Source organism: Crinia signifera, chromosome 8 (assembly GCF_055691185.1).
Source record: "Crinia signifera chromosome 8, ASM5569118v1, whole genome shotgun sequence".
NCBI lineage: Eukaryota > Metazoa > Chordata > Amphibia > Anura > Myobatrachidae > Crinia > Crinia signifera.
The window spans coordinates 118,434,757-118,459,669 of NC_139224.1; the positions used below are offsets into that span (position 1 = coordinate 118,434,757).

The following is a 24,913-nucleotide window of genomic DNA, read 5'->3' on the forward strand; positions in this document are numbered from 1 at the left end:
AGACCAGACATTAGAAATATAGTTGTAATAGGTCATCTTTATTGAAAATAAATTATTATCTATTGATAAGAAAATATTTTATAAAGAAAGGGTGTTTAGACCCAGAGATAAAGAATTTACCATCAATGGGGCAGATGTATTAAGCCTGGCAAAGAGATAAACTGGAGATAACGTAGAAGGAGATAAAGCACCAGCCAATCAGCTATGTTTGAAATATGACAGTTGGGAGTTGATTGGCTGGTGCATTATCTCCTTCCACTTTATCTCCAGTTTATCTCTTCTTCAGGCTTAATACATCTGCCCCAGTGAATCTATTGCATGCATTGAAACTTGAATCACAACAATTGTATGTATTGGAAGTTAAATGGTAAGTGCATGGGGTGATGCAACATACATCCCCTTCTACTGCTAATTGGGCTGTCACTAACATAAAAAAGGGAAAAAAGGGTGGTTGAAAGAGTGAGGTAGCAGCCAGTCCAATAGTCCCTTTAATCTGGGTTTCAAGAAACTTCATATCACAAATTCTATTTTCTATTCAGAAGGGTGATGTGACTAACTCCCAGCAGTGTGGAATCAGCTATTGGCTTACAAGAAGGAGAGTGTACCCATTAATTTCACGACTAAGCCACTGTTCCACCACTCTCTCCAGCTATTCAACCTGTAAAACAAAAGCAGAAAATCAAAAGTCTGAGGAAAGAAGGGTGGAGTGGTCTACAGAAATATACTCTGCATCACTATCAGAACGATGTATGAAGACCCTCATAACACCATCCCATTGGGTTACGGTCACTAGGTCTACAAGCAGTAGGTCGACACCACTAGGTCGACATGCATTATGGTTGACTTGACCAAAGGTTGATATGCAGGAACGTTAACATGGGTTAGGTCGACAGGGTCATTAGGTCAACACAAGCATTAGGTTGAAAAGGTTGACGTGGTTTTTCTCCTTTTTTTTGACCCAACATGTGCGGACAGGCAGAATTTCTTGCCCTACCATCCACTAGGGTGTGGTGGGAGAATAAAATAGAGTGCTGAGCATAGTGAGGCACCGTGCCCGAAGCATGGCGAGTGCAGCAAGCCATGCGAGAGGACGCAGTGCTATGTTTAAGTGTCCATGTCTACTGTGTCGAAATTCGGGGGGGGGGGGTGGGGGGGGGGAGTGAAAAACCCCATGTCGACCTTTTGACTGTCGACATTTCCCATGTCAACCTAATGCTTTTGTCGACCAAATAACCCTGTCGACCTAACCCATGTCGACCTTCAGTCATGTCCACCTTGAGTCATTTTGACCTTAATGCATGTCAACCTAGTGGTGCTGACCTAATGCTTGTCGACCTACTTGCTGTCTATACAATGATCCGTACCCATCCCATCAGCAATATCATCTTCCCATGTCCAAATAACAAATGTCATACTCCATTGTAATGTCATCAGACCCAGCCCATACAGGATCTCAGATTATTATTTTTGTTCAGATTTTTCCTTTTCAAATATTCTATATTTCTATGTGTGTCACATTGATGCCAATCTACTGAGTACCCAAAGGTAGTTTAAAGAACAGATGTGCCAGAAACAAATGATATATTAGTCTTTAGCAGTTCATTTAAATTCTGCAGTATGCTATGATGATCTGTGAAGTAAAAGATGAACCTGAAAAAGGAAATTCCCTTTTGTCTTGAGTATTGAGATATGACTGCAAGGTTAAGTTAAATAAAATAAAAAAACAAATTATGATCAATTATAATTCCCATTTTTAGATACGAGGTAAGGTCCCCCAGTGCTGTTCTTGCATAATTAATGAAACCAACACTGCAACATATTAAAAATGTTCATATTTATTACGCCTCATACTATTGTTACCAGGTCTGTCAATTGAATTTGGTTTATTGCATCACAATTTATTGATCCTTTTATGCTAAAACCTAACCGTTTCTACAGTATATAATAAAAAATAAAACCAATGCAGTTTAGGCTGTGATACAAATGAGATGCACAGTACTACAGCTGATTAAAGGGAACATAAAATAGTGCTATTCTTAAAAATTTAAACTTTGCTAATTAAAATATTAAAACTTACAAAATACTAACTTTTTCTCCAGCAATTTAATATTGATGGTATGTTGCTTTTTAGACTTTGGTTTAAAAAAAATTCTGTTACAAGATGTTTATCAAACAAATATGTGGAAGGTAAGAGGAAAAGCAATGGCGGTGCACAGCACTAATATGAGGAGAGATTAAATACCGTGGGATGGTAAAATTGTATTTATTTAAAATGCAATCAAAAATATATAAAAACATGAAAACATGATTAAATGACATATAAGTGATAGGCACATAAGGTAGGCATGAGTGGTACCTTACTGGTATGGCAGTCTCTCGCAATGGTGTTGGATGGTAGGTAGACGCCAAGCTACGCTAACCTATGCATGGGTCAATTTGAGGACCAACCTTTTCGGGAGACGGGCTTGGCACACACCTTGTCCTCTACAGCCGTTATATTGATGATTTATTCTTTATTTGGGATGGGGATTTAAAGTCAGACACTTCTTTCATTGATTCCCTTAATTTAAATGTATTTAATCATACTTTCACCTACACTTATCACCGCACACTTATACATTTTTTGGATATAACCCTGGAAGCCAAAGACAACACAATAGTTACATCAATGTGAAGGAAGTCGGGTCAAATATATATCTACAGATGGAGCGGGTCTCGTTCAGGCAGGGGCTGGCGGTGGATTCACCATCCACCAGCCCCTGCCATCTGCCAGCCCCTGCCCCGGAAGGGGATGTACGCGCACTTCAACCGGAGCTCCCCCAGGTCCCCGCTCCCCCCCCCCCCTAATTCGGCACCTGTTCAGTCATCAAGCAAACTCCCTCTTTAAACCCCTCTATAGTTAAATATATGAAATCAACAAACTTTCTCCCATTCCAACATTGACTATTAAAAATATTGGAATGTTCTCTCCACAGCCTGCTCTGAGTCTGAGAATAAGTTAGGTCACATCTTAATAATAATAATAATAATAATAATAATAATAAAAAATATTGATATTAGGGCATTCCTCTGGAAATACCTTAATTAATAAATAAATAATAAATAAAAAAATAGGACTAGAAAACTGTAGAATCACCACTGAGATAAGTCCCAGAAATATTTAATCACCTATGTGTATTATTATTCACTATTGGCTTTTCATCGATTACCATAGCTCAGGGTTGCCTACCTGACCCTCTCCTTCAGGGAGAAAATGCTCTGTTCCTTGACTTCCCAGGTAATTTATGATTACCATCACCTGTGGGGAGCTAGGTAATTGATAAGAAATGCGTTTCACCATAGGTGATGGAATCATACATTACCAGGGAAGTCCAGGAACAGAGCATTTTCTCCCTGAAGGAGATGGTCAGTTAGGCAATCCTGACATAGCTTCATGACATTCCTTAAAACTGACCATGAATAGTATATATGGGGGCCCTAATCACACGATCTTACAAGTATACATACTGGTCACATGACAAACTAGAAAGGTCATGTGACCATACAAACCATGAAGGTGTTGTATATATATATCTAGATCATCTGATGCTGTGAACCATCTATGATTTGGTCTTGACAAAGGGCCCAGTGTGGCTCAAAATGTATACATCTATATACATCCATGTCCCCGGCACTCCGTTCCACTCCCTGCGTTGCTGCTCCGGTGCCTTCCTGTGGGGGAACCAAGTCCACCAATGCTATATCATACAAACGAGGCGGCACTCGGAAGACTTCAAATATAGTGCTTTAGTATGAAAAGTGCAACATCTATGTTTCGGGGTTCAAGTCTCCATTATCAGGAAATGCCTTTCTTATCAATTACCTAGCTCCCCACAGGTGCTGGCAATCATACATTACCTGGGAAGTCCAGGAACAGAGCATTTTCTCCCTGAAGGAGAGGGTCAGGTAGGCAACCCTAAGCTATGTTAATCGATGACAAGCCAATAGTGAATGATAATACACATAGGTGATTAAATATTCCTGGGACTTATCTTAGCGAGAGCTCGCATCGCATAGTACAGAACGGAGCCGTACACAACGGAGCGTGTATGGGCTCCTGAACTTTAATCTACAACCCTAAAGTCAATTATTCATATTTAAAGCACAACATGTGAGAAAAGTTTTAATGTTGAAAATAATGAAAATAACAACAAGAAAATTATTATACATTATATTAACATCATTGATGCCACAGCCATGCATCTGGGACCCCTAAGATCGTCTAGGCCCATCACAGTTGTCCCCCTTGACCCCCCTGTTGCCGGGCCTGCCTTCAAAAGCCTACAGTAGGCAAAGTACCAAATCTGCATACAAACAAAGATATACACATTTGTGTGTAAGCAGTACATATTCTGCAGTAAGCCAATGGCCCTATATCCAAAGCGGCATGAGCCCTATTACAGTTTATCTGAGCTGACTAGGTCACAGGTTCTCAAACTCAATCCTCAGGACCCCAGACAGTGCAGGTTTTGCAGGTCTCCTCACAGAATCACAAGTTAAATAATTAGCTCCACCTGTGGATCTTTTCAAATGTGTCAACGAGTAATGAATGCACCTGTGCACTTGCCGGATCACCTGGAAAATGTGAACTGAATTGGGTCCTGAGAATCCCTGGACCTGGACTAGGTGATCAAAAAATATGGTTCTTGTTTAGTTTCACGGCGGCAGCATGACTGCCTGCTACTTCCGGGTTCGGCGCTCGGTAAACTATCTAAAATAAAGCCCATACCAACGTGAATTGGTTCATGCCCCAACTATCCACGTTGGCATGGAGTTGATTTTAGATAGCGTGGCGAGCGTAGCGAGCCACTGAGCCCGTAGCGTGGGCGAGCGAAGCGAGCCCCGCAAGTGGACACAGACGCTGCAGCGACTGAGACCCTGCCGCCATGAAACTAAAAAAGTACCAAAAATATTTTTTTTAGTAGGTATACGTTATTAATTCAATGTCAATCGAGAAAGGATGTGAACAGATAAGAAATCACTAAAGTAATACAAATATAGACAACAAGAAGACAACATAAAACTGTAGTATTTTCTATGCTAAGTATTCCATTTGTTATTTCTTCTCTCTTCAATAAAAATCCACTATTTTGGTTTGGATTTGAAATTTAATGTATATAAATGATACAACATATGTTTCCATGTATTATGTATATGTTGCACATTTTTGTAATCTGTTCCTACTGCTGCTATAAGATAAAAGTAGGACATATTCAATACTAAGGTGATAATGCCATACAATCCCTACAGCTAATCGGAATTTGCACAATATTCTATCAGGAAGGCTTGTATGTCACACAGTAGCCTTTCCATTGAATGTGATAACAAAGTGCATACAAAGGTCTTTTCTTGTATGACCTACAGAAAATGAAGTGCACTTTCACATTGTATTAAAACAGAATTCAAACTCAAAATAATGAATCATCTGGAAATCTTCCTACTGGCACCTAATATTCATATAGATAAACACTTTTCCTATTCCAAGAATTCCTCTGTGCAGCTGCCAAGGAACAGATTTTCAACTGGGTGGGCCTTTAATCACCAATTATTTTATTTATTTAATGTATCATACATACTGACTATTAAATATAAGCTACATGTAATATATTAAAGACACTTTAGAAAGCATGCCGACATTTATGTACAGCCTACATTTATGTACAAACTTTTTCGTTTTTATCCACATGTGAGATTTATGAAGATTGCCTTGCTGTGGATAGGCCAGTTGCAGTACACTTCTGTCCATGAACAGGCCATGCTACAGTATGTAGTAGTGCTTTGGGCTGAGTAAAGGAGCGTTGGACAGTGCATAATAAATGGATATTGCTCATTCACAAAATGAACCTATTGCCTGCTGGTATTCCAGAAAAGGTTTATCTCAGTATCTTAGAGGTAGATGTAGGATCCAATGATAAGGGAGGAGAAGTGAGCCAGAGGAGAAGTGGCCCATGGCACCCAATCAGCTGCTCTGTATAATGTTATATTATGCAAATGATAGATGTTACTTCAGTGCTGATTGCTTTCAATAGGCCACTTCTCCTCTGGCTCACCCATTCATGTGTTATGGCTTTGCTGACTGTGGGCACTATGCAAGTTGATTACAAGTCAGCTGTAACTGCATGCACAGGAATAGATGTGTATATATACGCCCATGTGTGGAGTGTGCAGGCCGCGAATGGACCTCTCCTATCATAAAACTTGGTTTAATAACCATCCTCACTAACAGTGCACACTTGCACCAGCACTACACTTGGCGCAAAAAGATATGTCTGAAAATAGGCATATTTATGGCCAGATGTAGAAAGCTTCGAAAAGTGATAAAATGGAGAGTGATAAAGATCCAGCCAATCAGCTCCTAAATGCCATGTTACAGGCTGGGTTAGTAAAATGTCAGGTAGCAGCTGGTTGTTTATCACTCTCCACTTTATCACTTTTTGAAGCTTGATACATCTGCTCAACATTTTGCTAAATATGCATGTCAACCTTTTCCATGCTGGCAATTCCCATGTTGACACTTTGACCCCGTCGACCTTTTGACCATGTCGATATTTTGACTGTTGACCTTTGGTCCCTGTTGACCTTTTGACCCTGTCATTCTTTTTATTGTTGACCTTTGGTTCCTGTTGACCTTTTGACTGTTGACCATCATGAGTCCGGATACCCACACAATTACGTTGCCACACCCTCTCTGAACATTTACTTTATTTGGAAATTTACGAAAGCATCTAAAAATTAGTAGCAGTGATGTTGTCCATATCAACCAATCAGGTTCTGTCTAACATGTAACTATTACATTCTAAAAAATGATAGACTGAATGTGATTGGTTTATATGGACAACATCACTATGAGTGTACCAGGGACAGTTAAGTTGTGCTTAGTCCCTCACAAGTAGAGATGCAACTTCTGAGATGCACTGGACACTGCCTTGCCCAAAAAGGTGTAGCATGCAATGGGACCAAGAGCACAGAGTGAAAACACAAGATACCCTATGCAAATGGGTTGCATTCGCTCCTGTATCTGCTACTCTGTGGTTTTTCTGAGTAGCTTAGTTGTTGTCTCCACTGATCATCGAGCAGAAAGAGATTGAAAAAGATTTCAGTGGACCAGGAAGAAAGCGTAAAAATGATGTATACAATTGCATTTTCCACTGTATGCACTGTAATAGCTGCTTACAAGATACACTGTCTGTATCTGAATGAGCATGATCTAAAGAATAGGTCACCTACAACACCTTTTTCGTTATTGCATTACTACTGCAGTATTCATCTCTTAAGTATTGCAATATGTTTAGCTATCCCCCAAAATCATGATGGAAAAACTGTTTCATTTTCCTTTACTTACATTTTTATTTGCCATTTACAGAGCCATATTATATTTTCCTGCGTAACTCGATAGGAGTGGGTGCAGATAGAGAGACCTTCCAGCACTTCTGGCTGTATCCCATGTTCCATCTCCTTGCTCTTGCAGCCTATTAAGCACAATAAAACATTTGTTTAACCCAAACTGTAAGTGCTCAATGCTGTCTCTACCCACTGTGAGCTATAGGGCAAACACAAGGTCTGGAGCACCCACAGTGCACTGAAATCATAAAATATAGATCTGTGAGCAAGCAGTATGTTGTCAAGTTTATATTTTCTATTACAGGTATATGTTAGATGTAATTATTTTTAATTAGTATTATTGATATTCATTTATATACAGAGGATTTAAGCCCCCCATACACGGTCCGTTCATTGGATCCGTTCTGTGCTTAAACAGCACACATCGTATCGGATCGCATCCCTTGTGCATGCATTGTGCATGCACTGCGATCCGATACAATGTTTACCTAGTACAAAAAGTATGTGCAGCACATACTTTTTGTAGCATACTATGTGATGCGCTGGAGTGTGCATCGCATAGTACAGAACGGAGCCGGTCCACAACGGACCGTGTATGGGCTCCTTTAGAATTACAAGTACAAAACTGCACACAAAGTACATACTGTAAATTAAAGAAAACAAAGCCCTAGCGAGCACAATAAATATAACTGCAGGGTTTGGTGCAGACATTTTGGAAAAAAAACTTCCATAGGTTGTCCCCTCCACTCACACAGGTAAGGCAGCCATCTTGGACACACTACGGGGGTCATTCTGATTCACTCAGAAAGGCACAATCACTCTTTAATGGACAAAACCATATGAACTGCAGGTGGGGCTGATGTAACATGTGCTGAGAGAGTTAGATTTGGGTGGGGGTGTACATTATAAGAAACAGTATACAAAACAAAGAACAGCATATTCAGCAAACAGTATGCAGGCTAGAAAAGTAATAAACAGGGGAATGGGCAGTAGGTTGGTTGTCCAATCGGTTCTCCAGTGCAGTTTCACAGGAATCAGGGGAAGAGACAATGGGGGAAATTTACTAAGATGTGTATTCTATTTCACATGTGATTTTGCTATGGGCAACCAATCAGAATTCACTTCTTATTTATTTAGCACCCTCTAGAAGATAGTAGACAGGATCTGATTGGTTCATAGCAACATCACATGTGAAGTGAAGTGAAGTGAAATTCACATCTTAGTAAGTTTCCCCCAATGAGAGGCAGTGATAGTGGTGAGAGGCCTGCATGTTGCAAATGGCAGTCATGACCTGGTCCCGGTGCTCTTACCCCTTCTGATTCCCTTGATGAGTGCTGATGTTCTCAGGGATCTCGTTCTCTAGCAGAGGTGATGCCACCAGCAGCATTGTTGGGGATCACAGGGGTAGTCATAAAGCAGTGGATACACAGGCACAGTCTAAAGACATCAAAAAATCATTGCTGGAGCAGTATGGGGAGACCAGAACTGCGGTAGAAGCAAGGCAGCTGCATAGGTGAGAAATGGGCTACAATGGGGGGCATCCACAAGGCACCTTAAGGGCCCAGATCATGGTAGGCTGGGCTCCAGGCAAAACCACCCCAGACACATCTGCTCTGTAGCATGACCAGAAGCTATATATAATTTATAATCAGCATATGATGAAATGAAGATGTGCTTTTTACTGAGCCAATGTCACTATAAAAAGATCCAATATGTTGACTTTAGATGCCCCCTTCCCCAGGGGCGGATTTAGGGATGAGGGCGCCCCTAGGCACAACAATAATGTTTACTAAGTAGGACAGTTTATAGGGGCAGTATATGCATGTCCTATCCATTTACACTCTATTTAAGATGGAATATAGTACAGTACAGTGGATATTTTGCAGTTATTGGTACATTTTGGGCTGACAGTACTATCACAGGCATCTAAGTGCCGCCCCCAAACATGTGCGGAAATTCGGCTCTGCCCTTCCCCTTACATTGTAATAAGTTGAAATCTACATACTATAAAAAAATAAGGTTTGTGACTCAGTTATTGAATCTGATTAAGTGGTAATGCTGTATCTCAGGTGAAACCCAGCTTGTTGTGTTCCTTATATTGTAATATTATGGGATTTTATGTATAACAAAACAGTTAAGGCAGTGGTTCCCAATCTTTTTTGAATCACAGCACCCTAAGGCTGGTTTCACACACTCCGGCTCCTGCCGCACGGTGAAATCCCGCACGGCCAGGGAGCCGTGCCGCACACATTAGTTGTGAATGGACACTATTCACACATTAGTTGTGAATGGACCACCAGCCCAGGGCACCCCTGCAAGTGTTCCAAGGCACCCCAGGGAGCCACGGCACACAGTTTGGGAACCACTGAGTTAAGGGTTAAAAGCATTGTAAGATAGTATTGAAATTCAGATTAAATCCATCTTTAAATATAGTGGCCAGAAGGGGAAAGATATGGCATGTTTCATTAAGTTTTACATACTGTGCTGTACATTCAATGGAAATTTTATTAGGTAAACCCGTACAGCTGTTTGTTAGTGCAAATATCATTCAATAATTAATGTGGCAGCAACTTAATTCATAAAAGCAAGAAAGCATGATAAACAAGTTTAGTTGTTGTCCTTCCTAAATACCAGAATGGGGAATAAATGTAATCTGCTGTAACTGATCATGACAAAAGAATAATTTTTGGTACCATACAGAGTACTTTTTCGTAGCTTAGAATTGGCTATCTTCCCTGATTTTCACACACATCAGTCTCTACAGTTTACATAGGATGGAGCACAATACAAAAAAAAGATATTTTGTGACCAAAATGTTTTGCTTACAAAAAGGGTCAGAGGAGGATATTGAGATTATTTAAATTGAAAGTGATGCAACATTAGCTTTTATACCTATGCAGGCTGCTGCTGGTGGCATAATGGTATGGGGTATGTTTTTTTGGCACTTAGAAGACCCTTTAAAACCAACTGAACATTATGTGCTAGAGTCTACTTATTTTGTAAACCATACAGTATGCATTCCTTTTTAGCCACCTTATACCAATATTCTAATTACTTCATGCATCATAATGCCACATTAGTACACATTGGGGGTTATTCTGGTTAATTCGCAAGGCGGAATGCAGGGGCTGGCTGGCAACTTTCAGCCTAGGGGGCAAACATAAGACAGTGGCCCCGCTTTTTCTACCAGCGCATGAAATGAGATTCAGTGTTGGCGGCCTGGTTTGCTTAATCAGCAGGAATGGGCTTAGAATGCCGCCTGTAAGAAACCAGCAAGTAGAACACAAAACACTGCATCTTTCTGCGCATGCGTCAGATAAACGCACTCTATGGGCACTGGGAGGAGACCGATTAAATCCCATTCAGTACATATTGCAAAAAGAAGCCCATAGGCTTCTATAACGCAATGCCATTTACAGATGGCAATGCCCACCAAGTCCATGCTCTAGAATGTATCCCATTCAGGAGCTTGGTGTATACGAGAAATGTGGTTGGACCGCTGAATACGGATTTTCAAAGGTTTGGCCACATTTTTGCCTTTGGTGCACCCTGCCCCAGTGAGTAAACAGAACCCATCTAGTGTAGGAAACAATATATTACAAAATAAATGAAAAATAATGGAGTCCTATTCATAAGTCCCAAATATAACTGAGCCCTCTATACCCACCGCTACATCACTGACCCCTCTATACCCTACAGTACTGACCTCTCTATACCCTCCGCTACATCACTGACCCCTCTATACCCTACAGTACTGACCCATCTGTACCCTACTGACCCCTCTATACCCGCCACTACACTACTGACCCCTCTGTATCCACTACTACATTACTAACCCCTCTGTATCCACTACTACATTACTGACCACTCTATACCCTACACTACTGATCCATCTATATGCTCCCCTACACTACTGACCCCACTATACCCACCACTACTGACCCCACTATACCTGCCACCACACTAAGATGGGAGTTCTATTGAAGATGAGATGTTACCCATGGCAACCAATCAGATTCTAGGTATTTATTTAAAACCGTCTTGAAGATAATAAATAGAATTTCATTGGTTGGTATTTGCAAAATCCCATCTTCAATAGATCTTCCATCTTCATAAATGTACCCCTTTGTTTCTGTGCACGGTAAATACTAGCTGCTTCATTTTTACACTGCACTGTTATACCGTTCTGCTGTGCACAGCTGCCTGCACTGACATTACTGTTTTGTTCCATCATGTTGATGAGCTGGTAACTATTATTTGCATAATTGCATAATTTTGCATAATGCAGTGAAATAAAGACAGTAATTGTTTGACAACTTTACCATACATATGTAAAATTCAGCTAGATGTGAAAAAGTTTGTGTTCCTTATTTTCTGTAGCTGCTTAGTTTTACTCCATGGTGAATGATAAAGAAAGATAAAAGATCTTCCCACGCTCGAGTTATGCGCTGTTGTTTTGTTGACTTGCATAAACATTATAACAGCAGGCTGCCATTAGTTTACATAAGCAAAATAGCTGTGACACCACGAGCCACAAAAAAAAATCTGTCTTTACAAGGCACCTTCCAAAATTCAGATTATGTAGCTACCAAAGCCTAAAGCCCCATACACATAGGTGATATTGTTAACAATATCGCTCAGTAAGGGGCCTCTAATTGATATTGTTCACAATATCATCTAGTGTGGACACTCAATACTGTTAATGATGTACACTGTTGCACTTTGTCAACAATGATTGATATCTACCGAACATGCAGGTCAATTTGGCAATATAGCCAAATGTCCTGGTGATGTCACTGAAGTAATGTACTAAGAACACATTAGAGGAAGCCTTAAGGCCCATACACATTGGGTGACTTTGAGCTGAAAGACACTTATACCCCATTCACACCACAAAACAAATTACCGGGTTAAAGCTTTTCAACCCAGTAATTTGCTGGAAAATGGGGTCCGGCTGCAGCCGGCAAAATTACCCGGCACTTAAAAATGCCGGGTAATTGCCGGGTGGCTGGTGTGAAAGGGGTATTAGTTTACTCTTCTGAACTGCTTTCAGCATGAAAGCCACCCAGTGTGTCCGGGCCAGCGATAATCGCTGATGCATGCTCCCGCGTCATCGCTGGACCGGCCGCTCATCTGCTGGTATTACCAGCAGATGAGCAAAGGAGTAAATGGCTTTCAAAAGTGTCCTGCTATGGAAAGCATAGATCCTGGGGAAAATTGCTGACACGGGCAAAAAATTATCAGTGTGTAATGCACTGAGCGGTTTTCAGCCCAGTGATTTTCCTTATCATCATTTTCCATACACGCTGGGTAAAAATGCCCAGTGTGTATAAACCTTTACACTTACTCACATTTGGACAAATGGCAAATTCTCTTCAATGTTCCAGGAATTGCGAATAGAGTTGCAGTGCATTGCAAATTGGCCTTTTCTCTTCCGGACGAGGTGGCGCTATGGTTAGCGATCCATGCTAAATTAAGCCCTAAATACCTATAGTATAATCCTAAAATGAATATTAAAATTAAACTTTATATATATGGAATGCTACAGAAAATGTTGCTCATTATTTTGTCAAATTCCAAATAACATTAAAATTAATGTATAATATTAAAAATAATAACAATTATTATTATTATTATCACAACAAAGTTGGGGTTACCCTCCATCAGCACTAGATAACAATAAAATGCTACTTCCCTTTCTTTATGTGTGTTTTAGATCCTCTCAAAGGCCGGTATCACTTACAGCTCCCTCCACTCATATGGTTCACATGTAAGAAGAGCATATGTATCTCATAGTGTATACCGTTTTTAATTATCACACACAAAAATTTTTTACATACAGGGAAAATGAAAATACATCAGAATAAACACTGTTGCAATATACGATGATAAAAGCACACACATTAAAATCCAATCCATAAAGTGCTGAGTGCAAATGGAAAAAGTGCTACAGTGTAGTTACCAGATGGTATGTGAACTGTTGTTGCTACAGTTCAAAGTGCGCATGCATGAAATGTCCGAGTCGCCCGGGTACAAACTGGATCTCAATGCTGCTGCTGGCTCCACACCTCCGCACCAGTGTCCACTGCTCTCGCCCGCCGACACGTTTTGGACCCTATCTGGGTCCTTTTTCAAGGCTTGATGTGAGTGTGTCCAAGAGTACATTTTTATAGTGTCCCAAAATTAAACAGCTGTGCGTATGACGCGGCCTCCCGGCACCTCACTTCCGGGTACTATGAGTCACATGACCCGTCTCATCACCAGCGTGACGCGGTCTCCAGATTTCCCACTTCCGGGTACCGTACGTCACGTGGTACCTCGCGTCTGTAATTCCATGGTGATCTAGGCACTTCGTCTTTTGCTCTGGTCATGTGACAATGTACCGGACCACATGATCGGAGTTTCTGCCTTCTCATAGAGTCCCGGCACCTCACTTCCGGGTACCATGAGTCACATGACCCGTCTCATCGCCAGCGTGACGCGGTCTCCAGATTTCCCACTTCCGGGTACCGTACGTCACGTGGTACCTCGCGTCTGTAATTCCATGGTGATCTAGGCACTTGGTCTTTTGCTCTGGTCATGTGACAATGTACCGGACCACATGATCGGAGTTTCTGCCTTCTCATAGAGTCCGCATCTGACTTCCGCCCTTACACACTATGGGCATCTTATGTAGATACCTTTTAAAAGAAAGAATGACAGATAAATATCTAAAAAGCGTTTACCTTATAAAAACCAATCATAAAAATCATTTTAATTCAAATTCTGCGATTATCCCGCTGGGTTTTAAAGTGTTGTACTTATAAATCATCTGCATTTCCAGTTTTGCGAGTTGCACATCTATATCCCTTCTGAGGCAGTGTCCCTCCACATATTTTAATCCTAAGAATATTTTTATGTGACTGGGGGAACTGCCATGATGTTCTTTAAAATGTTCGGAAAGTGAGTGTGTCTCAACTCCTTTCTTAATATTTCTAATGTGCTCACTTAGACGCACTTTTAGGGGCTGCGATGTTCTCCCAATATAAAATAAATTACAAGTACACCCAACGAGATAAACAACATTCTTACTGTTACATGTTATGAATTCTCTTATGTTGTGTTCAATACCATTAATGGATATTTTCTCAACTTTTCTTTCACCTTTTACATTAATGCAAGCACTACATGTTCCACATCTGTGGAACCCTTTGGTCCTAATTTCTCTTCTCCCTATGTTGGAAACATGCATGCTAGAAGTAAGTTGGTTGCCTAAATTGGCAGCCCTTCTATAGCCCTTCTATAGAAGCCCTTCTTACCTATAATAGGATCTTTCCTAAGTAGGCTCCAGTGCTTCCTAAATGAACTTTCTACTTTTTTGTGGTGACAATTATAGTCTGAGATGAAAGCAAATTGCTTCATGTCCGACTGAATTGGTTGTTTTTTATCCTGGAGGAGGGCGGCTCGTGGTACTAAGTCCACCTTCTCCTTATCCTTTTGAATGGTAATTGGATTATAACCACTTTCTGTGACGTGGTTACCATGTTGGAGGGTTTGGAGTTTATACGTCTCCTCATCTGTACAATTCCTCTTAATTCATTTGAATTGACCCTGTGGGATGCAATCTAGCCAATTCTTATGGTGGCAACTATCGACATGGATGTAGCTTTGAGAGTCGGTCGGCTTCGTATATGTTTTTGTTTTTAGCCGACCCTCTTCTGCATGAATGGTTATATCCAAAAAATTCACCGACACATCGCTAACATCGTATGTAAACTCAATATTAAAATCATTAGTATTAAGGTATACACAAAAATCGTCTAAAAGCTTGTCTACCCCCTTTCCATAAAAACAGGACATCGTCTATGTAGCGGGTCCATGACACCAGGTTCGCCCCAAATGGATTGTTAGTCCATATCATACTATGCTCCCAACATCCCATAAAAAGATTTGCATAGCTTGGGGCGAACCTGGTGCCCATAGCTGTCCCGACCCACTGTACATAGTAGTCTCCTTTAAACATGAAATAGTTGTTATTTAAAATAAATGATACTCCTTTGATTAAAAATTCCTGTAGGTTTCTGTCTAAAGTGCTATTGTTTAAATTGCTTGTTATGGCTTCTACACCCTGTTCATGGTTAATAATCGTGTAAAGTGATTTTACATCACAGCTGTTATAAGATGATAGCCTTCTTCCCACTCCAAATTTTTAGCACTAAGGGTTGGAGGTAATAATCGATGAACTCCGATAAATTGGAGGTCACCGCCTCAATACCCGTTACGATCGGGCGCCCTGGTGGTACTAAAGGATTTTTATGTACCTTCGGCAATACATATGACAGGGATTACCGGTGGTACTTGTGTATTTGGCGGCGCCCATCGCATCGCATACCATAAGGCATGCGATGGTATGCGATGCGACGCAATATCGCGCGATATTGTACAATGCCATACAATTTTAAAATTGTATGACATTGTATATGGCCATACAATGTGATGCGATTAAACATTGTATAAGCACCCTAATGGGTGTTTACAATGTTAAATGCACCCCCCGCCACCCCCCACTATAAACGTGAACCCGAAGCGTGGCGAGCGCAGCGAGCCCGCGAGGGGCGGCGGTACGCGTCCTCTGACCTTTTCATACTCCCACTATCCACGTCGGCGTGGAGTTGAGAATAGAAAGTGTGGCGAGCGCAGCGAGCCACCGAGCCCAAAGCATGGCGAGCGCACGCAGATACCTGTGAAGGCCGCGAGGGGACTCCGATACCTGTGAAGGTATCCGCGTCCCCTCACAATGGTATGAAACTGAAATTCTCAGATGAGTGATAAGGAGACTTATCAAAAATTAAGGTCAGATCCCACAAAGAAAATAATGGATAATCTGAGGAGCCTACTCGATGTGTGCCATCAAAATGGAACTACTGTATAACGGAAAAGGAGTCCAAATTTCTATGGATCCCACAACCGGTAAGGTACTTGTGTATTTTGGTGGCACCCCCGATCTCCATCGCGCAATGTTTTAATCGCATCGCATGCTATGCAACCGATGGCATGCGATGCGATGCGACGCGATTTTTGCCCCCTATGCAATGAAAGATTATATAAGCACCCTAAAGGGTGCTTTTAAGCACCCTAATGGGTGCTTACAATGTTAAATGCACCCCCACTATAAACGTGAACCTGAAGCATGACGAGCGCAGCGAGCCCGCGAGGGGTGGCGGTACGCGTCCTCCGACCTTTTCATACCCCCACTATCCACGTCGGCGTGGAGTTTAGAATAGAAAGTGTGGCGAGCGCAGCGAGCCACCGAGCCCGAAGCGTGGTGAGCGCAGCGAGCCCTGTGAGGGGACGCGGATACCTTCACAGGTATCGGAGTCCCCTCGCTGCCTTTACAGGTATCCGCGTGCGCTCGACGTGGATAGTGGGGGTATGAAAAGGTCGGAGGACGCGTACCACCTCCCCTCGCGGGCTCGCTGCGCTCGCCACGCTTCGGGTTCACGTTTATAGTGGGGGGGTGGCGGGGGGTGCATTTAACATTGTAAACACCCATTAGGGTGCTTATACAATGTTTAATTGCATTGCATTGTATGGCATTGTATGCCATATACAATGTCATACAATTTTAAAATTGTATGGCATTGTACAATATCGCGCGATATCGCATTGCATCGCATACCATCGCATGCCTTATGGTATGCGATGCGATGGGCGCCGCCAAACTACACAAGTACCACCGGTAATCCCGGTCATATATGTATTGCCGAAGGTACATAAAAATCCTTTAGTACCACCAGGGCGCCCGATCGTAACGGGTATTGAGTCGGTGACCTCCAATTTATTGGAGTTCATCGATTATTACCTCCAACCCTTAGTGCTAAAAAATCCTTCACACCTACGGGATACGAAGGACTTACTACAAAAACTGCCCAATTTGGAGTGGGAAGAATGCTATCATCTTATAACAGCTGATGTAAAATCACTTTACACGATTATTAACCATGAACAGGGTGTAGAAGCCATAACAAGCACTTTAAACAATAGCACTTTAGACAGAAACATACAGGAATTTTTAATCAAAGGAGTATCATTTATTTTAAATAACAACTATTTCATGTTTAAAGGAGACTACTATGTACAGCGGGTCGGGACCGCTATGGGCACCAGGTTCGCCCCAAGCTATGCAAATCTTTTAATGGGACGTTGGGAGCATAGTATGATATGGACTAACAATCCATTTGGGGCGAACCTGGTGTCATGGACCCGCTACATAGACGATGTCCTGTTTTTATGGAAAGGGGGTAGACAGCTTTTAGACGATTTTTGTGTATACCTTAATACTAATGATTTTAATATTGAGTTTACATTCGATGTTAGCGATGTGTCTGTGAATTTTTTGGATATAACCATTCATGCAGAAGAGGGTCGGCTAAAAACAAAAACATATACGAAGCCGACCGACTCTCAAAGCTACATCCATGTCGATAGTTGCCACCATAAGAATTGGCTAGATTGCATCCCACAGGGTCAATTCAAACGAATCAAGAGGAATTGTACAGATGAGGAGACGTATAAACTCCAAACCCTCCAACATGGTAACCAAATTCACAGAAAGTGGTTATAATCCAATTACCATTCAAAAGGATAAGGAGAAGGTGGACTTAGTACCACAAGCCGCCCTCCTCCAGGATAAATAAAACAACCTATTCAGTCGGACATGAAGCAATTTGCTTTCATCTCAGACTATAATTGTCACCACAAAAAAGTAGAAAGTTCATTTAGGAAGCACTGGAACCTACTTAGGGAAGAACCTATTATAGGTAAGGATCTGCCCGAAAAACCTTCCTTCATCTATAGAAGGGCTGCCAATTTAGGCAACCAACTCTAGCATGCATGCTTCCAACATAGGGAGAAGAGAAATTAGGACCAAAGGGTTCCACAGATGTGGAACATGTAGTGCTTGCATTAATGTAAAAGGTGAAAGAAAAGTTGAGAAAATATCCATTAATGGTATTGAACACAACATAAGAGAATTCATAACATGTAACATTAAGAATGTTGTTTATCTCGTTGGGTGTACTTGTAATTTTTTTTTTTCTTTTTTTAAATACTTTATTTAAGTAAGGAGAAAGCAATAGGTAATCACAAGGTCAGGTACATAAGGCAAAACAGCATTGAGATGATCCATCAAATAGTAAAAGTTAACACGTAGATGATACGCTATTCTCCTACAATTTTGTAAACTGAAACAGACATATAATTAACATAACAATACCGATAGACACTAAATGTAGAATGGGGGGGGGGAGGGGGGGGGAAGGTCATTAGTGTGCAAACTAGGAAGGATGCGTTCAGGCATTGTGTGTTTGGCTGACTATATGGGGTGTAGCAGGGGGCTGGGGGGGGAGGGTCTGACATGAATTCCAGCCAGGGGCCCCATATCAAGACGAATTTCTGTGGGCAATTGTGCAGGTAATAAGTAACCTTTTCCATGTTAGCTACGAACCAAATGTAGTTGATTAGGGCGGGGAAGGGAGGAGCACCAGGGGATTTCCAGTTCTTGGCAATTAGTGATTTAGCCGCAGTCAAGACGTGAGATAGCAGTTTGTTCATGTTGGGGTCGAGATTGGGGAAAGGGCGAGCTAGCAGGAAGGACCAGGGATCCAATGGTATCGTTATTCCAGAGAGGGATGTTAGGATACCTAGGACTTTATGCCAGAAGGGGGTTATCTGGGGACAGTTCCACCAGATGTGTAGGAGCGTACCACGTTGTCCGCAGCCTCGCCAGCAGACAGGGGACGAGGAGGGGAACATCTTGGATAATCTGTCCGGGGTGTAGTACCATCTATAGTATAGCTTATAGGAAGTCTCTTTTAGTCTGGTGGAGATAGAACATTTAGCGATATTTTCTCTAATTTCTTCCCAACAGGGACCATCCGGGGGGGGTCCGAGGTCCCTCTCCCAGGCCTGTTCGTGACGTGGTGGCGTGGCAGATGTAGTCTCTACTAGGATGGAATATATAGAGGAAATCATGCCCCTTTTCAGGGGGTTATCTATACATAGTCTCTCGAGGGGGGAGGGATCTCTACAAGCGTCTGGCTGGGGGAGGGAGTTTAAAAAGTGGCGTATTTGAAAAAATTCAAAAAGAGGGGGGGAGAGCGGGCAGAACTTACATTTGATTTCGTCGAGGGATGCCCAGGCGTTGCTGCATTTGAGGTCGAATACTCTGTAGATCCCGGACAACTTCCATTGCTGGAATTGATTGGTTGGTAGGCCTGGAGGGAAATCAGGATTATCCCATATGGGGGTGAGAGGGGAGCATTGCGACGATAGTTTATATTTGGGTATGGATCTGGACCATAAGGTGAAATGAAATTTGAGGGAGGGGAGGGAGCTCAATCTGGAGCCTTGCGAGGGATTAGGCATGCCCCAAATAGAAGTGATGGAGTTAAGCTTAAAATAGGCCCTCTCCAGGTCTAGCCACGCTAGTTTACCATGGGGCGCGAAGGAGGCAGCTATTTGGCTTAGATGTGAAGCTAGAAAATAAAACCTAATATCGGGGAGCCCTCTGCCCCCACCAGCTCTCAGGCGTCTAAGGATGTGGAATGCTAGTCTTGGGGGTTTATCTTTCCAAATGAATTTTGTTATGGAAGTTTGGATACCTTTAAGGGCTGCGTCAGGGACATTAATAGGAAGGGTTTGGAAGAGATATAGCAGCTGCGGCAATAGGGTCATTTTTACAGCAATAATCCTCCCTAGCCATGAAATAAAGTGGGATTTCCATTTAGTAAGATCTGATTTTAGCTTTTGGAAGAGACGAGGGAAGTTCTCCGTATAGAGAGAGTTATAGTTTGAGGTGATGAATACCCCTAAATATTTGATCTTAGATTCTTGCCATGTAAGGTTGTAGGAGGACTTTAGGGAGCATTTCAGGTTGGCGGGGACGTGCAGCAGCATAGCTTCTGATTTGGAGTAGTTGATTTTGTAGCCTGAGATGTTACCGTACTCTCCTATAATGTCGTAGAGGGCTGGTAGGGATTTTTTGGGGTCGGTCAGTGTCAATAAAACATCGTCTGCAAAGAGGGAGATTTTATAGTTATGGGGGCCAACAGGGACACCACGTATATTCTCAGAGGATCTAATCATGGCTGCAAGTGGTTCTATGACCATGGCAAATATTAAGGGTGACAGGGGGCATCCCTGGCGGGTGCCATTGGTTAGGGAAAAAGGGGGGGACAGGATTCCGTTAGTCATGACTCTAGCTATAGGGGAGGAGTATAAGGCTGAGACCCCCGTCAGGAATTCCGCCGTTAGCCCAAACGCCCGAAGAGTGTGGAACAGGAAGGGCCAGGAGATACGGTCGAAAGCCTTTTCGGCGTCTAGTGTTTGTCTGTTGTTAAGAATTTGTATGAGGTCGATAGTCCTTCTGGTATTATCCCTAGCCTGACGGCCTGGGACAAAGCCAACTTGATCGTAGTGGATCAGCTCCGGAAGAACCTCGTTTAGGCGGCCAGCGAGAATTTTAGCATATATCTTAATATCTAGGTTGAGTAATGAGATCGGTCTATAGCTGGCACAGCTACGGGGATCTTTACCGGTTTTGTGGATGACTATAATTTTAGCTTCCAACATTGTACTTGGGAAAGGGGTGCCGTGGAGAACTGCATTGAATAGGCGGCTGATGTGGGGGATCAGTATATGAGCAAATTTTTTATAATAGGCGGCGGTGAAGCCGTCTGGCCCGGGGGCTTTGGAAGTCTTCAACTCTTTAATAGCAGTGGCAATTTCTTCCTCTGTAATGGCTCTATTCAGATCTGTCGCTGTCTGGGTCGATAGTTTGGGGAGGTGGGCACGTTGCAGGAAGTCAGAAATCAAGGCGTCAGGGGGGGATTGCCTTTCTGTCTCACTTTGTAAATTATAGAGTGAAGAGTAAAAGTCTTGAAATTCCCTATTGATAGCTTCTGGGTTATATGAAGTTACTCCTGATTTAGAGTTAATGGCTAAAATATTATTCTGGGCGTGTTTAGCTCGAAGTCTGGAGGCAAGAAGCTTATCTGCTTTGTCGCCTTTTTCATAGAAGGTTTGGTTAAGTTTTCTCAAGGTGTTCGCTGTGCGCTCAGAGAGGAAAAGTGCAATGTCTGATTTAGCTTTCTGCAAGAGATCTAAGTTAGTCTGGGTAGGGGATATTTTGTGTTGAAGCTCATGTTGTTGAAGTTTTAATGAGAGCGAGAGGAAGTGGGAGTCTTGTGACTTTTTAAGCCTGGAGGCATGGCTAATCAGATGGCCGCGGAGGACAGCTTTGTGAGCCTCCCATAGTGTAGTTGGAGATATGCTGGGTTGATCATTGAAAAGAAAATAGTCTGTGAGATGGGATTTAATCAAATCAAAAAATTCAGGAGAGTGTAAGAGGGAGTCGTTCAGCCTCCAGGAGGCAGGGGGGGGGCGGGAGGCGAGAGATTTTAGATCTGCCGATATTGGACAATGATCGGTCCAAATCATGGGAGCTATGCCGACTGATTCAAGTTGGAGGGACAGTCCTTTACTAAGTAGGATCAAATCTATCCTAGAGTAAGACTTATGAACGTTTGAGTAAAACGTGTAGTCTCTCGTCAGGGGTTCTAACAGTCTAAAGGAATCAAATAGGAGGTGTTTTCTCATTAAATCTGACAGGGCCGCGGTGGCCGGGGAAGATGATCTATGTGTCGAGGAGGTGGAAGGGGCAGAGCGGTCAATTGTAGGGTCCAGGACCTCATTGAAGTCACCTGCTACTATCACTTCGCCCTTGCTGAACTGGGATAGAAGGGAGTCTAGTTTTTTGAAGAATCTTGTTTGATTTTGGTTCGGGGCATATATGTTAACCAAGGTACAAAGGGTTTGATTGAGTTTGCCCACTAAGATGAGCCATCTGCCTTCCTTATCTGACTGTGAATCTATTAGATCAAATGTGATATGAGACGCAAAGAGAATAGATACACCTCTTTTTTTCTGTTTGGAGTCACAAGCGTGGAAGGTTAGGGGATAGTGTTTTGATTTTAAGTCTGGGTGAAGAGATTTTTTAAAGTGAGTTTCCTGTAAAAAAACAACGTCACTTTTAGATTGCTGGATAGTAATAAATAACTTAGTACGCTTAGTTGGGGAGTTCAGCCCCTTAACATTTAGGGAAAAGAGTTTGAGGGCCATGACATTTGAAGAATTGGTATATTATGTAGACCCATGTTAACTAACTTTGGCAGGTGAGATAATAGTGGAATAACGGGGAGCAGAAGAAGTATGAAGGCCCTTATGCAACTTAGGTGGAGTGAGAGGTATCGCGTGAAACAATTGCTGTGGTGCACACTACTAGGGGGGGACCGGCAAGATTGGAAGGGAGGGGGGAGGGGGGGTAATTGGAGGCCAGAGAAACCCACCTCCGGCCCAGGATATCGGTCAGGGAAGGGGATGACATTCAGTGGTGGAGACCGATTGCGGGCATAAAACCCACCGGTGGGGACATGGCCTGGACAGTCCACCAGCAACCTGGTGGTTAGTGGCGAAAACATGTAGGGTAGTCATCCCGGGTCAATTTCGTAGTTAGAAAACATCAAAAAACAACAAGAGGACATATAATAACAACAGGTTCTCTCACAGTAAGTGGGAGTATTTTAACTATTAACTAATGTGCATTGCTGGGACAGCACGTCTAACAGTAACATACTTGTTATACGGGACAAGGTGAGCGAATTAGGGCCTTGTCAAGGGACAAAGACAAATAACAACCAAGAAAAATGTAGACTATACCAGTCCAGGTGAGAGGCTCAGCTCAACGTAGAGCAGAGTGGAAAGTTGCCGTTAGAGTCCATCGACATTCAAGTTGGAGCTTGTACCGACAGGGCTTTTCTGGAGTTGGGTATCTTTGTCCAGTCACGGTTTAGAGGTCGTCTCGGGGTGGTAGAAGAATCTGATGGCGAGGCCGAGTGAAGGTGTGATATAGGGGTGGACAATGGTGCTGGGAGGGGACAGTCCAGGGCGGCCAGGAGCTGTCTGGCCTCCTCCATTGTTTTAGCCGAGTGAAGACGGTTCTGATGCCATACAAGGATGCGGAAGGGGAATCCCCATCTATAACGGATCCCCTTCTCCCGGAGGGCTGAGGTTATCGGTTTAAAGTTTTTTCTTTTCAGTAAGGTGGCTGGGGCCAGATCCTGATAGATTTGAAGGGAATGGCCTTGAAACTGTAAATTTGGTTTCTTTCTTGCCTCTCGCAGGATATCCTCTTTTGTGGAGAAGTAATGGCAGCGTATAATTACGTCTCGGGAGAGGGAGGGATCTTGGGAACGAGGTCAGAGAGCTCTATGTGCTCTGTCCAGTAGGAGCTGATCTTCTGGTGTTGCCGGGGAGATGTAAGTGAAGAGCTTTTTGAGATAGTCGTTCAAGGTCGTGTGCTCGATTTCCTCCAGGATCCCTCTGATCCGCAGATTATTACGTCTGTCCCTGTTATCTTGATCCTCCTGTCGGTCTTTTATATCTTGGATCTCTTGTTTTAGTAGTTGTAGCTCATCGGACTGTTCCTGCTGGGCGTCAACTATTTCATCAACTTTAGACTCCAGGTGATCTGTTCTGGAGCCTAGGTCATTTACATCGGCTTTTATAGAGTTGATTGCCGACCGGACCTCAGATTGTATCGCTTGTACAGATTTTCTGGTCTCCTGGATCTCACGGAATAGGGAGTGTAGATCTTTTCTGGTTAGGGGGGAATGATCGGACTCCTCAGAGTCTGAGGCCTCTACCAGGGAGGATACGGACTCGGATGGGGGTTTGTCTGTTGAATAAGCATACTTTTTGAGGCTTTGGGTGACATCTGCCACTGCTGTTTTCTTGTTGCTTTTAGGCATGATGACAGGTATACGATGTGAGTTGGATTAGTGTCGGTACAGCTACTTAAGGAGAACCCCTTACAGACACATCTGTGGAAGTTGTGGTCCTGTGTATACGACCCGGGGGCAGACTCCGCTTAAAGTTACATCATCAGGTGGTATTAAAAGGGAGGGTTACCAAGGTTATGGTTAATGTGGAGCGTGTGACAAGCGTGTTACGTCACGTCAGGGGGGCTAAGCGAGGGTAGCCTCAGGGGTGCAAGGCAGGGTAGCCAAAGTCAGCCCTCTTAAGTGTATAGTATGACTGCACAGGGGTGGATATGCAGTAGGAGCGGCCGATGGGAGGTGTGAGCAAGTCGGCCCAGGTTAAGTGGAGGCAATAGATGCAATAAAGTCAGCCGATTAATGTTCTCTCCTGTAGGGTAGAGGGGTGTTTTTATTAATGGGAGGTGAAGGGATTCACTGCCCCTGTGAAGAAGCACTCGTGTGTGGGGATTAGCAGGGCATCCCTGCCACCTCCAAGATGGCCGCCGCTGGTTACAGGCCTGGTTCCTGAATGAACAGGCATGAAATAGTGCTTATTTGGGGGTTCCCAGGCACTCACCCTAGGTATGGAGGGGTACCCCAGGGTCCAGGGAAGGAGGTTGGGTGTGTGGCTGACAGAGGGTGTCCTCCGCGGCGTTTCCGCGCGATGCGCTCTCGCC

General features: G+C 42.9%; 1 long non-coding RNA gene across 3 annotated transcripts in view; it reads right to left on the reverse strand.

The window, feature by feature from the left end:
* Positions 1–249: 249 nt before the first annotated feature.
* LOC146026413 (uncharacterized) overlaps positions 250–24,913 on the reverse strand; it is a 98,592-nt gene continuing 73,928 nt past the window's right edge. For 2 of the 3 annotated variants that reach the window (XR_014454445.1, XR_014454447.1), the window contains exons 4-5: positions 7,382–7,508; positions 250–658 (exon numbers count right to left, since the gene is read on the reverse strand). This is a non-coding gene — a long non-coding RNA (uncharacterized LOC146026413). Of the gene's footprint in view, positions 659–7,381; positions 7,509–8,690; positions 8,818–24,913 lie in introns of all 3 variants that reach the window. The other variant, XR_014454446.1, reaches the window with a different exon arrangement.